Source organism: Hippichthys cyanospilos, chromosome 2 (assembly GCF_059441005.1).
Source record: "Hippichthys cyanospilos isolate Australia breed blue-spotted pipefish chromosome 2, RoL_Hcya_1.0, whole genome shotgun sequence".
In the NCBI taxonomy this organism is placed as follows: Eukaryota; Metazoa; Chordata; class Actinopteri; order Syngnathiformes; family Syngnathidae; genus Hippichthys; species Hippichthys cyanospilos.
Window position 1 is genome coordinate 22,271,473 of NC_142370.1, and position 13,850 is coordinate 22,285,322.

Below are 13,850 nucleotides of genomic sequence, written 5' to 3' on the forward strand. Positions count from 1 at the left end.
AATTTGGTGCTCGCAATGAAATACTTATCAGGGTTGGCTGATTGCATAATGAAAACCTTGCACAAGCAAAAGAGGTTGAATGCTTATCAGAGGAGCAACCCAATGTGGAAAAAAAGCGTTGACGGTATAATGGCTGCAAAGCCCAGTAATGTAGAGAGAACAACGTGAGGGTGCGTTTGTCCATGTGTGTGTGTGAGGGACGCGCAAACCCAATCAAAAATTCTGCAGACAGAGATCCCAAATGCCCAAATGCATTAGCATTTAAACAGGAGCTCATTATGATGATTTAAAAGGCTGTTTATTCTTTTATCAGAAGAAACGAACCTTGATGTGGTTGTGTGACAGATAAAAGTCAAAAACAATTATAAGTTGCACATCTGTTGGAAAGAAAATTTCCCGTTTCTTCCATTTCGGGAGGAAAGAAGTCACTGGAACTGCACTACTGACTACATTGCTCGCACAGGCTGAGCAATGTGACAGATCCTGAACACCCAAGCTGCACTTGCTTGATTGACGGATTGAGATTGCCATGCAAAAGCAAATACTTCAGAGAATTACATCCCTGTGCTGAGTTGGAAGGAATTCAAAACGTATGTTAATGTCCCAGAGGACATATTAAACCATAGGGTGATTCGTACATAGTAAAAAGATATTAGGTCCTAACAGTGCAGGATCTTGTGCGAGTTGATTAAAACATTTGTACATGTTTCATGAAATCCAATCAATTCTTCCCGTACGCCTTCAATGTTCTATCACATAGTTTCTTTATTTCAGTCATGGATATTCATCTCAGGAACTGCCTCCGCCTTTACATTTTAAAGTGCCCATACAATACGGTTTGGACTTCAGTATTTGAGGACAATTTATTTAAGCAGTAAGAAAAAAAGAAACTCATCTAAATCATCTTTCCAACTACTCTGAGAGGCTTGCTCCTTGATCTGATCTCAGATGCTCCGTTTTATGACTATTTTTTTTTCAACTTTGTTTGGGCTCTTCTATTCTTCTCTTACTTTGACGCAGAACCCATTTCAGTGGTGATTATGACGCATTGTAGTTGATTGCCAAAAAGCATCATTTCTTCAAGAGCAACTTTGGTCCACAAAATGAAAGTAATTTAAAAATCTGGTGACATATTGTAATTATTTTATTTTTTTTTTTTTTTTTTAATGAGAAACATGCAAGCTTGGCTTAGGCCTTTCTGTGTGGAGCTGCCATGTTCTCTGTCTCTGTGTTGGAGTTTTCTCACACGTTTGAAAAACATAACAAATGTTATGTGAATTGGAGATTCAGCTTTGCTTAGCTTCTGATTTGATTGTTAGTATAAATTGTTAAATAAAATGCCAATAGTCCAAGCAGCTAAACTAGTAGTCTCCAGCTCACCAACAACCGTCAACAGGATAAGTAGTACAAAATGTGTTAATGTAAGGAAAAATGTGTTATCACCTTAGAGCAGAGTTTTCAAGTTGTCGGGTCAAGATGTGTGTGTGTGTGTGCGTGTGTGTGTGTGTGTTGTCAATCAGACTTAAATATGGCTTTTTTTTTACTTATCCAGCCCTTCCTATATTATTTCTCATGAGAGTTGATTTTTTTTTTTTTTTTCCCAGTTGGCTGGTGAGAACTGGAATACACCATGGACTTGTTAATATCCAGTCAATTTTTGATTTGTGTTTTCTATATTCAATGCAACTGCAGGCTGCGGTGTTTTTTTTTTTTAAATATTACTATTTAGAAATGACCACAAGTCACGCACGCCTGCAACTTACAAACCATGAACAGTGCAGGAAAGCTTCTAAATACAAATTATTTTGTACTACATGTTATTTTGCACTATCATTCTCATTTGTATAGTTTATTCCACTCCACCTACTCCAAAATATGATCAGAATGTAAGCCTATTCATTTATACATGGTTCATTATTGTTGCCCTTATTTCTCTTCCTTTTTTTTTTCTTTTTTGCCTGCTTTATTATTTGCTCGATTGTGGAATGTTGTCTGTAAGTGAACAGAATAAGAATTTCATTGTGTAGTATTACCATGCATATATCATTAAAACTCTTGAATCTTGAATCACAAATGTGCATTCGGATCCTCAACTGGGATGGTTGGGATGAATATCGAATGTTAAAACAGCAGGATGCGCTTGAAAAAAAAAAAAGCTTTCCATGATAATTTTACCTTAAATGATTTTCTTTTCAAAGGTGGGTGCTAGAAACATGCAGGAGTGTGGTATCTGGAAGGGAAGAGGTTTTTGAAAACAATGATATTTGAAGATTAAAAATGGCACCCTGGTGTGCAATTATGCCTGTACTACTGCAGGTTTCCCAAATAATTCACACTGCAGGGTAATTTATTTCAATTGAATCAGAAAATATTTCTGTATGTTCAGATGCTATTATCAGAAGTAATGTTATGGTTATCAGTACAAATGTTAGTTTGTCGTAGCCACAGATAGTAGCAGTCAAAGCCTGAGTTGAAGAACAGACAAGAACAAATGCCGTTAAAAGAAAATAAATCCAATGTGAGTTTATTTAATAATGACCTTGAAGGACATATTGATCAGCAGAATATCTTCAGTTTGATCAGTACAACATAATTATGGCAAACACTGCATAATTTGACCATCAGAGATTATGGTTTTAGAATGGGATCAGAAATTAATTCGTTCACCACTATTTCATTCATTGACCCGAAATCAACAATATTACCCAAAGGCCATTCGGGAATATTGTTATGAAATACTCATGTACACATTTCCCGCTCCCGTCATGCCACTACTTGAATAGAACGCTCATCTTGTTGGATTGAGCACATCATTCCTCACTCCCAACTTCATCTCTCTTGGGCACTCCAGATTCACATCGATCCTGTGGCGCTCAATCCATAATAATTAGAAAAGCATTTAATGACTTTGTGAACTCCTGACCCCAAACTGCTACATCAAAGCACTATGAGAGAGGGGCATGGAGGAGTTGCTTTTTAAGTAGAGGAGGCTTGTAACTTCAAATTTCAAGTGGCGTTTAGAGAGATGGGGGGGGGGGGGGGGGGGTACTCAGATGTGATGCCTGATACATAATTTTGAATGAAGGACAAAAAAAAGTTTAAAGCCAGTTTTTTTTTTTTACTCGAAACATGTTTTAATCAGCTTCAAAAAAAGAAAAAAGCTACAGAAAAAAGATGATGCCTTTTACCATATTGAATCTCAATCGTCATTAATTACAACCCTCATTATATGACAAGTTAAGCTCTGGAAATCCATATAGTCAGCATGTTGTCTTTTGACATCAGAAATAACTGGAAACTTTAGGTGAGTTGTAAAAACTGTTGAAATACAAAAAGGTACACCAACGAGTGCTTGTTTGTCATTGGGGCAGATGTTTCCACGACTAATTTTTTCTTAAAGCTGACGTTCATATCAACCTTTTTAACTCTAGCAGTTGCACGTGACAACGTTTATATATCTTTCTCGACGACAACCAGATAAAAATCCCTCTGTCATTTCAACTGGGTGATTTGCTTATGAGTTGAAGTACAAATGCGGCGGGTGCCAGGATGTTAAGTATTGGCACGGAGAAGCATGTTTGCATGTTGGAGTCTGCCTCCTACAAAGCTGACAGTTGTACTTATGCAATGTGGCTGTGCTGTAATACTCTTGCGTGACACCCGTTCCAAGTTTTCTCCATTGCCTTCACCGAAAATGTTGAGATATTTTTCATAAGTAGGTATTTCAAAAACGTAGACATGACCTTTGCCTTCAAGGCACTTTTAGAATATTAATCGCAAGTGGAAGTTATAACCCCTACGATGAGTGCATTTTTCCTTGGCCGGCCCTCTGGAGCCAGGCCTGGAGGAAGGGCTCGATCCCTTGCTGTAGAAGCTAGATCTTCTCTCTGGCAGGAAGGGAGCATGATCTGGTGCGCGCGGCAAAAAAGTTCAAGCTAGACATTTTTTGGTGGACTCGCCTCCACACACAGCTCGGGCAGTGGTACCGGTCATCTTGAGAGTGGTTGGACTATCTTTGGAGTTGCCCTCGGTGAGAAACGCAGATCAGGTATGAACTGGCCTACCTGGCCCTGGTAGACACCACTTTGACACGCCTTACACCTTATCCCTGTTTTTCAATTACATTCCGTCTCCCCCCCAAATCATGCTACCTAGACAAAAACATGGACTCAGACGTTGGTTCGGTTTGCCTGCTCCTTTTCTTGAAAATAATTCCGTAACAACCTCAGCGACCAAAAAGAGAGTTATTTTACAGTATCCGTTTTGTTTTCTTTTCAACAATATATTTACAGTTGCCCCCGGTACTGTGAGGAAGGTGAAACAGGCCTGTGCGCATAGCAAAAAATCGACATATTATTAACATTAACTGCTTTTTAGTATGACCAGTCGGGTCTGCTTGAGGATAGAGAAATGAGTTAAACACCCCTGGTATATAGCCTGCATCTTTTTTCTCTCAAATGTGTTGTACCTATGTTAAATAAATGCTACGTATTTCATTCACTAATCTCCCGTATTCTCCATCTTGCTAATTTTTTTTCCACTTGGTGATGTAGATTGTTCATGTAAAGAGGAGGGCCCGTGTCTTGCTGATTACTGCTGCGATCACAGTATTGTGTGTGAGAGATAGACAGGGAGATACATCATTTTTCGTTTTTGTTTTGCTATGTAGAAATCAATAATGATCGGCCAGACGGGTGGAGTCCGAGTGCAAAACAAATTGACGAATTCCAATAAATGTCCAAAAAATAACAAAAGTTTGCCTCTTGATGAATACATTTTACATTCATCATTCTTCTTGCGTGAGCAGTAATATTGTAACTACTAACTGCTCCTAGTTAAGTCATGAAAGTTTTTTCACGAATATCAAGTACAAAACTGACATTTTATGACAAGCCTAGGGTCTACCTTGGGCGGCGCAGCAACTACAGTGCTTTGCATGATTATCAGTGGGCATGCATCCAAAAGAACACAACTGTGGCACTTTTGATGTGGCCCAGATGCACCGGAACATGGGATGCATGTGGCTAGTAAAACGAGATGAGGAGTCGACCCCATCTGTGCACATCACAACCTTCAGCTGTTTGCGGGAGTAGGAAATAAAAAGAAAACATTGCCACCCTGTCCATTAGCTGTATAATGCACGTGATGCAATGTAGAAACAATAGGTTTATTTTTACCCCGAGACAAGTATGTGACCAAGGGACGCCCGATATCTTAAACATTACTTCAATCCCAAAGGACAAGTCGAGAAGGAAAAAAAAAATCAGTTATCAGACAGCGATCATAAACTTGAGAAATACAACAGAGTGACAAGACGTGGTAAATAAAAGCTACTACTTAGCAGATGGGGTGAGGTGCCTTCTTGGTAATTTCCAAATCAGTAATGAGATGCAAATTTTGTCAATGTGATGAATCTCTGAGGGGTGTCTGGGCCCGCTGGCTACAACGGTGGGAAACCTGTTAGCTGCATTGTTCTCAAGTATTGCGTGATTCATTCTTTGTATTCGCTCAACTCTGCAAGTCGACAATTCCTCTCATTCCTCTCTCTCTCGTTTTGTTCTGAATAGTCTATAAATACACATTTCTTCAAGTTAGAATTTTACTTTCCTAACTATTAATTATCACAGAGGGGCTAATGCCTTTGGAGTTTACATGGTCTAAAGTATTTCTGTGGTTTTAGAGATTTTCTGTCTCTGAAGATCCTCTCCAGGGGGTACTCAAAGGCGTTCCCCAGCACACACATCTAAGAATTGAGACTTGAGACACTTATTTTCCCACAATCTTGAATTCCCATATTCACGGCATCAAAGCATTGCCCAATGGGCTGGCTGTTGTTCCTTCTGGAACACTTATTCAATCTCAACCTAGGAATCCAGCCATTTTAACCATGTGTTGCTTCATCACCACCTGTCATTGCTTTGTGCGGCCAAACAGTACAGCGCTAGAAGAGCCCATTTTGTATTCAACCTCTGCCATTTTAAGAAAGTATTTAAATGTTCAATGAATACGTCTGTTCATGTGATTCATCCTCTATTTTATACTTGGTCATTATTGCGTTTTCGGCCGCAATGTATAAGAGACTCCGCCTTATAATCCAAAAAAATTACTTAATAGTCCGAAAAATACAGCGGTCCCAGCTGGCACCTAACATAATGAACAGGCTATATAACATTGATGAATAACGGTCTGTGAACTTTATGATCCTGAGGGATCACTGCCTGCCCATGTTGCGAGTGGGTGTGTACGCATTCCTTCGATAACGGTACCCGCAAAAGTCAACCATGCACACAAAATAAGGGAGCAATGAATCGTGCATACATTAAGGCAAATTTTAATATTAAAGTTCTACTTTAACCTTGCAAAGTTTAGGTTTCAGTCAAGCCTGAGCTGAATACATAAAGATGAGATGGACCATAGCGCCGACAACTCTGCCCTTTTTAGTCTCACTTCCCTTATGTTTCTGAATAAAATTATTTATGCACAGCGTTGTACCCAGCACCCCACAATTCAGATGACATCTTTGGAAAAAAGAGAATAAAGCCAAAGTACCAATAACGCAAAAATGATGAATGCCACTAAGTTGTCTTTTTTTGGCAAAGCAAATCAACTATTTCTCTCATCTCGGGAGAATTAAAATCCAATGAAAAGCTAATAACACTGTTTTAATTATCTGATGGCGCTAGATCTGTGAGCTGGGGGTGAAGCATGCGATTTAAATAAAATGTCCCTCACTCTCGTCTATATCGTGTAAAAACATCTAGTCACCGTAGGTATTAAACTTCAGCTTAAAATGTGGATATGAGGATTGAATATTAATCGACTGGTTCATGTTGTTGGTTTGGAAAACGAGACTTCCTTTTCTTTCAACTCCACAGCAACGTAACCCCGAGTGCGACACTCAATGCAAAGAACATGTGATTATATTTTTTACAAAAAAAAAAAACGTTGAGAATTGCTTCTCTGTACTGGTTACTGGATTCCTATTGACCGCCACCAAGGGCTCCGGTCAGAGAGCACATCAGACTTCACGTTGAACTCAGCATTCATTTTGGCTCAAATATGGTGTATTGGGTATTATCTGAAGGATAACAAAGCAACAACTTTCTTAACGTCAATGAACTACCTATAGCCTGTTACCAAACGTTAGTGTATGAACATGCTGTAATTTTAGCCTACATTAGCGAGTTAGCAATTACCAGCAACAACTACTAATTGTAAAATGCAACATCAACACAAACGATTTCCTCAACAGTATAAACACTCCTATCTTACTAAACATGGGCAGTAGCATATATTATCAACATAGATGATAATAAACTATAAATGCGCGCTTACATTGTCACTCACTGCGTCAGCGTCACGAGCCGAATGACGCACGAAGAACGTAAAAGCGGAAACGAAAATGCGGCGCAACCCGACAAATCGACAAGCATACATTTCAAAATAAAACAACTAAACGCCACAAACTCGAACGCTTGAAGAATTCACAACAAAAATAAAATAGAAATATTAAAAAGCCAACCTGTTGTTTATTAATTTATTTTTTTTTATTTTGTCAATGACAATGTGATGCATTGTTAAAAATCTGCAAATTGGATTCTAAATCCTATGAAACTACTTTCACATCCTTCCTTTCACTGATGATGTGGGTGCTGGTTGCTAAACTTTGCAATGAAAAATGTATATTTTTTAAGGCACGCTTAAAATCCTTTACTTTTCTGCAAAATCGAGAGAGCACCCTCTAATCAGTTCGGCCTTATGTAAGGACGTCTGCTTTTCAGTTTGTATTTTAAATTCATGTCACTTCCAATTTTCTTCAGCTCATGGTCCGTTAAGATGTTATTTTACATTTTTCTGCAACTAATTACATACTACCATATGAACATTTTTCATAGTGTTAAATCTAAAATTATTTGCTGTACTATTTGTTTTTATTTATGTAGAGTGGTCGTCTCCCAGCCAAGAGGCTGTGGGTTCGATCCTCCGCCCATCATGACCATGTCGAAGTGTCCTTGAGAAAGACACTGAACCCCCAATTGCTCCTGATGCTGCGTCATCAAATGACTAGTTAATGTAAAGCTCTTTAAGTACACAAGGACGAAAAGCGCTATATAAGTGAAAGTCCATCCAGTCCATTTATTTATTTCTTAACCGAGAATGTGCAGTAAGGTACCTTAATGCCGGGGGTGCACTTTTTTTTTTTTTTTTTTTGTGATTTACTCACATAAGTGCCATTACATTGGGTTTGCTTTGCACGTTTTAAAATCGTCCACCTCATTGTCGCTCCCACACAGCGACCATCGCATTATAAGGTTTATCATAAGGTAGAGTGACAACATAAATGATCTCCTTCACACCATCACAATAATGATACGCTGCGCCGACAGCCAATCCAAGCTGCCTCAGTAAACGCATAGGAACACATGGGACACGCATGCTTAGGCGCATAGAGACAAGAAAACTATTACATAGAGGTTGCGTTCTTCTTGCAGTTTGTCTCGCCACCTAGCTATTGCTTTTCAACTAGCTTGTTTGTCAGCAAACTTATGTACACAGCAAATCTTGGAGCCACATCTCAGGAAAAAAAAAAAAAACAAAACAAAACATTTGTTAGCTCAGGGTCATTGGTCATGGGTGACCGTTAAGTAGATAAGCAAATGCGCGATGTGAAGCATGCGGCGTCACACATGGGTGATTTCTGTCTGCGTACCAGTTATGTGCACCCGTGGTTATAACCGAGTCCTTTATATGGAGATTTTCACTGAGAGCCCCGTTAATAAAATTAATCCAAAAATTACAGCACAGTATAGAACACGTGTGAAAGTCACAGCCAGCTGGCCAAATCTAGCGTCCAAGAAGGTTATCCATGGACCCTGAATTGATATTGATGTAATATTGCAGGTGTTTTACACTCACCAATACTACATTTCCCACAATGCAACGGCGGCACACCTAAGCGGGAGGCAGTTTCATTTCATTATTAATCAGAAGTCATTAGCTAGCACAGGGGTAGGGAACTCCGGTTCCTCAAGAGTAATATACTGCCTATTTTCGATGTCTCCCTCGCCTTTTACACTTCCTACATATAATCAGCTCATCAACGAGCCATTTGGAAGCCTGCTAACGATCCTGATCCTTTCAATCAGGCGTGTCGAATAGTGAAACACATCAAAATCAGGCAGGATATGGCTTTCGAGGAAGCGGAGTTCACTACCCCTGAGCTAGCATAACAGTAAAGTCAACTTTCAGATACCCATCAAAAATGACAAAATCACAGCTAAACACTGAGAAACTGGTGTTTCAAACAAGCTATGAATGTTATGTTCCTGGCTTATGTTCTGTCTGTTCTGATCTTAGAGGCGGAGTACCTCAGCTGACGAGGGGGTGGAGTCCCCGGCTGCATACCTGACTAACATCAGTCAACAGAGCTCTTCGTAAGTGCGGCCGCAGCAGGAGAATGAGAAATTATTTGATGCCATCCGTGCGCCTCCTCGTCCCGAGTTTTTGCCAGCGATCTTGAGCCTGTGTGCATTACTGCTTTTTGGTTGTACTTTTTGATCCAAGATTTGTACATGTATATTGCTGTTTAGAATATGGTTGAATCAATTTCATTTTTAACATTGTTTCAATGCAAAATCAACACAAATGTACATGTACTGTAGTTCACCTTTTAGATGATGGTTTAATGAATGGTGGTTGAAAACCTAACGGGGATTCAACATGTAAGTCACCAACCACTTTTGGTGTAATTTCAATGTCAAGCTTCAACATGTTTTCAATATCTCTGAGTTACATATTTGTGGTTTTCATTACGATTAATCAGATTCACCACACTATTTACGGTTTTCTTTTCAACTTTTGCTTTTCAGCTCTCAGCTTGTAGTTGACTCTTAGATTGACCCCCCCCCCCCCCCCCCCGCTTGACACCCCTGGTATAGAACATGCACAGCATATCGGACAAGAAAAGAGATGCATAACATCTTTGGTGTAATTCTAGCTAAAAGCCCTGTGGTAATGCTGACCACATTGGCATTTCCATGTTTAAGTGATACATACTGTACCTACCTATTTTGCTGGGAATGTACACTAAAAATGTATTCCTATCATAGACACCGCACATGTATCCCCCCTGCAGCCTACCACCAATGTGCCATTTCAACCATTAGTTAGTTTTAACCCAACAACCTGCAGCAACATCCCAATAATGAAGCTCCAGTCAGCTCTAAATTCCTAATTGTGCCAAGAAAAACACAGATAATGCTCTCTACTGCTGTTCAGAGTGATAACAAGCAGGACAACTGCCTGGTGCCTATACCCAAGGACACAAGAATGTTTGCTTTTACCCACCTGCAAAAGTGTCAGGGGCAAATTTAATGACAGAGTTTTTCCTCTCGCAACACAATAACACAATGACATCCTGCGACATGCTCAAACCTGCTGAGACATTACTTTGGCTTTTTCTGTATAATCAAAGTGCCAAGTACAAGGGCATGAAAACTTTGTATTTCAGTTTGAGTGCATTTTTTTTTCCATTCGCCCCCACACTCAGGGCAGAAGGCTCTGTTTTTGTACATACATCACCGTTATGGCTTGTTGCGTCTCATCTCAAGCGCTCACAAACTGTGATTTAATACACAGTTTGACCTGTGCATTGTGCCTGTGGCTCAGGAGCAGCTAGTTAAACAGTGCATGTAGGTGGATCATCCTTCTTGTCCAAGCCTCATATACTAGACATAACTGAACGTGCTCATTGTAGTGAATTAAATGTACTGATTTGTCAATGCAATGCTCAAAATTCTATTCATGCTTTTAGCCAGATCACGTTGAAGGTCAAACTGCACCAAGCAGTTTATACAGTATATTATTATTATCAATATTATTGTTATTATTAATATTATTTTGTACCACACTTAGCCATAACTTGTCAACACATTTTAACTCACTGAAAAACATGGTACATGCTAATATAGTTCAGTTGTGTAATGGTATGCACAACTAGATATAAAAAGTCAAAGCACAATTACAAGCTGTCCCAGCATAACATGAAAATTGATCACACTTGGCAAATGGTCTGAAGAAACTTCTGAAAGACAGTTCACACACTGGTCACAAACACTGGTTGTTGAAGCTTCTTCGGATTGAGACAATATGGGAGGTTGAGTTTAAGGTTGCTCAAAGAGACAGAGGTAGCGAGAGGAGAAAGGTAGCTAATGAATTGTTCCAGGCATGTCCCACCAGGATATAAACTTGACAATAAAATTGCATGTGCGTGCCACATTTTAGTTTCCTCGGGATATGATTGTACAATTTATAGTATGTGTTAATTTTCTAGAAATTATATAATTTAATTTCGTCCCGAAAAAATCATTCTGGAAAATATAAATTCAAATTATTGACACAACATACAATGCTTTTAGAAACTTAGGACTGTGAAAATAAACAAATTAGATAACTGATATTATAGATATTCCATGCTATGTATTTTGCCCTCGGTATCTTTCGCAACAGCTATGCAGATAGACAACTCCTCCAATAAAGACACCTGTTGGTGATTCTTCCCCTTTATTCACCATGGATTATTTAAAGGTGTAAAAGTGAAACAACAAAGACATAAAAACATTTATCCGCTGTAGCAAATAAAATACAACAAAAGTAAAGTGCCCCACTTGGCTGCCGCATGCTATAACACGAGGTTCAACAAGCATCCTAACAGTCGCTATCCACGAGTTCAATGTTAAACGCCAGCCGTATTAACACTTGCTGTAAGTAAACTTATTCCCACCGTCTTTGTGAAAGATTCAAACAATAACCCCAACCAATGGAGAACAACTCCAAACCTAACATACAAATGTACAGGCTGTGCTTGGCTCAAGGCTTGAGGACACGAAGATGCAGCCATTCGTGAGAGAATGGAGAATGGCCAGAACACTGTCTGGCGACTCCTCTCTGACACATGACCTAACTGCGGTCATTTACTTTTGGTGCCGGTTCGAATGAGCAAATTCTTATTGATTTTCCTGCTATTATTGTTCAGTATTGGATGTTCTCCGCTTTAACACGGTTCCAGCGATCACTTCCCGCCAATGTCCCCGGCTGCAACGTCCATCCGAACTCACTTTAGCGATGGTCAACCTTTTCAGGTGTCACCTGGCATGACCTAATTCTGGTGAGTGACTAGCGTGACTCTTGCGGATCTGGATCCGAAGAGAGAATCAGCTACTCGTGTCCAGAAATATAACTGGACCTAAAAGACACAAATGCAAATAACCTGCTTCTTTGTGGCCTATTACAAATACAGCCGCACTATACATAGATAATATAAGGTTAGAATCAAACAAATAAATTAGGTGTCAAAACAACTCAATGCTTGACAATACTCAACTAAGCCTATCATTTATACTCTTTTGCCAAACGTCTATGACTACAGAGTCACAGGGGAGAATTGTTATCAATAATTGCTTGACTTTGAAATCAGCCTGAGCTCGATAAATCTGTCAAAGGTAAGCTGTTGCTGTGGCGCGAAAAAATTGAGCAGTGAGAATTTGTGGAGCCCGAGGAAGAAAACTTGGAAATGACGTAGGAAGAAGAGGACGAGAAGGCAAGGGGAGAGCCCACATCCCTGGCTATTGGTCAAATTGTCGACCATGTTTTCAATCATGGACTGACCCAGAGGAACGACACAGTTTTCTCAACAGTTAGTAGTGGCCTTTTACACACTGTATGTAAAAGGCCTCATGACAGTTTCGAGGCAAACATGACTGAAATGAACCACACATTTCCCGGAAATAAATGGAATGAAAAATAAGGTGTTCAAAATGTAGCCTATTAATATAGCACAGCACAGTGTCATTGAGTAGAAAAATCAAAATGAAGGCTTTCTCATTTCTTTTGAACAGCACAACATTTCAGAAACGACAGCGAGGCCTCAGAAGACGTAGCTATTTAATTTAATACTCCTATTGAATGGCATTTATCTTTTATAAAAAGCACCAAAGATTAAGTATAACCACTACATCCTCCGGTTCAATGTTGTGCGAGAGTGCGCAGGTTTGGCTGGCTAGTGGATGCTTACCACCTAATTAGGCCATATATAAATAGACTTCTCATAGTGATGGTCCCTCTTGCTCTAAAAGTCCAGCAAGGAATAATTCAAAATTGAATATTTGACTGCAGGTTTTATTGTTTCATTTACAGATGCCTCTCTGTGATATTTTGTGCCACTGTACAGTAGATACAGCAATCGGGATACCACGCTCGATTTCTTCCCTTTCATTAACGGGACAAATAGATGGTCCACAGTCACACGAGATGGATGCCTACAGTAATTTAAGTACAGATGTACTATTACACTTGCACAAACAGTTAGTAGGGTGCATTGGAAAATCTGCATCTCTGACCAGAGGACAAATAAATTGGTCAAATTAAAAAAATAAAATAAAATTAAGCACCGATAAAGAATGATCTAAGTTGGCCTTTCTTTGATTCTTTCATCTACTTCATTATAAAGCAACATAGTTTTGAATGATGTCTTGCAGTAGTCCAAGTACCTGAGGTTAAATGTCATGTCTGCTCCATCATTATGGGCTCCGGTTTGGTGAACGTGTGACAGCAGCTACCCCGAGGGCAACTTCGGTTCTGAATAGCGAACCTCCCAGTGTCTCCTGACTACTGTCAGGCCATGTGAACCAAAATGAACACAGACTAAGCCTGGTTCTTAAAGAGAACCTTCCATTGTAGTGAATGGTTATTATATAGTCTTTCAGTATATTGGTAGGGGGTGGGGTTCAAAGCTGCCTAAATATTATATTCAACTGACTTAGCCCACCATGTCAGGCTTGGGAAGTTACAGC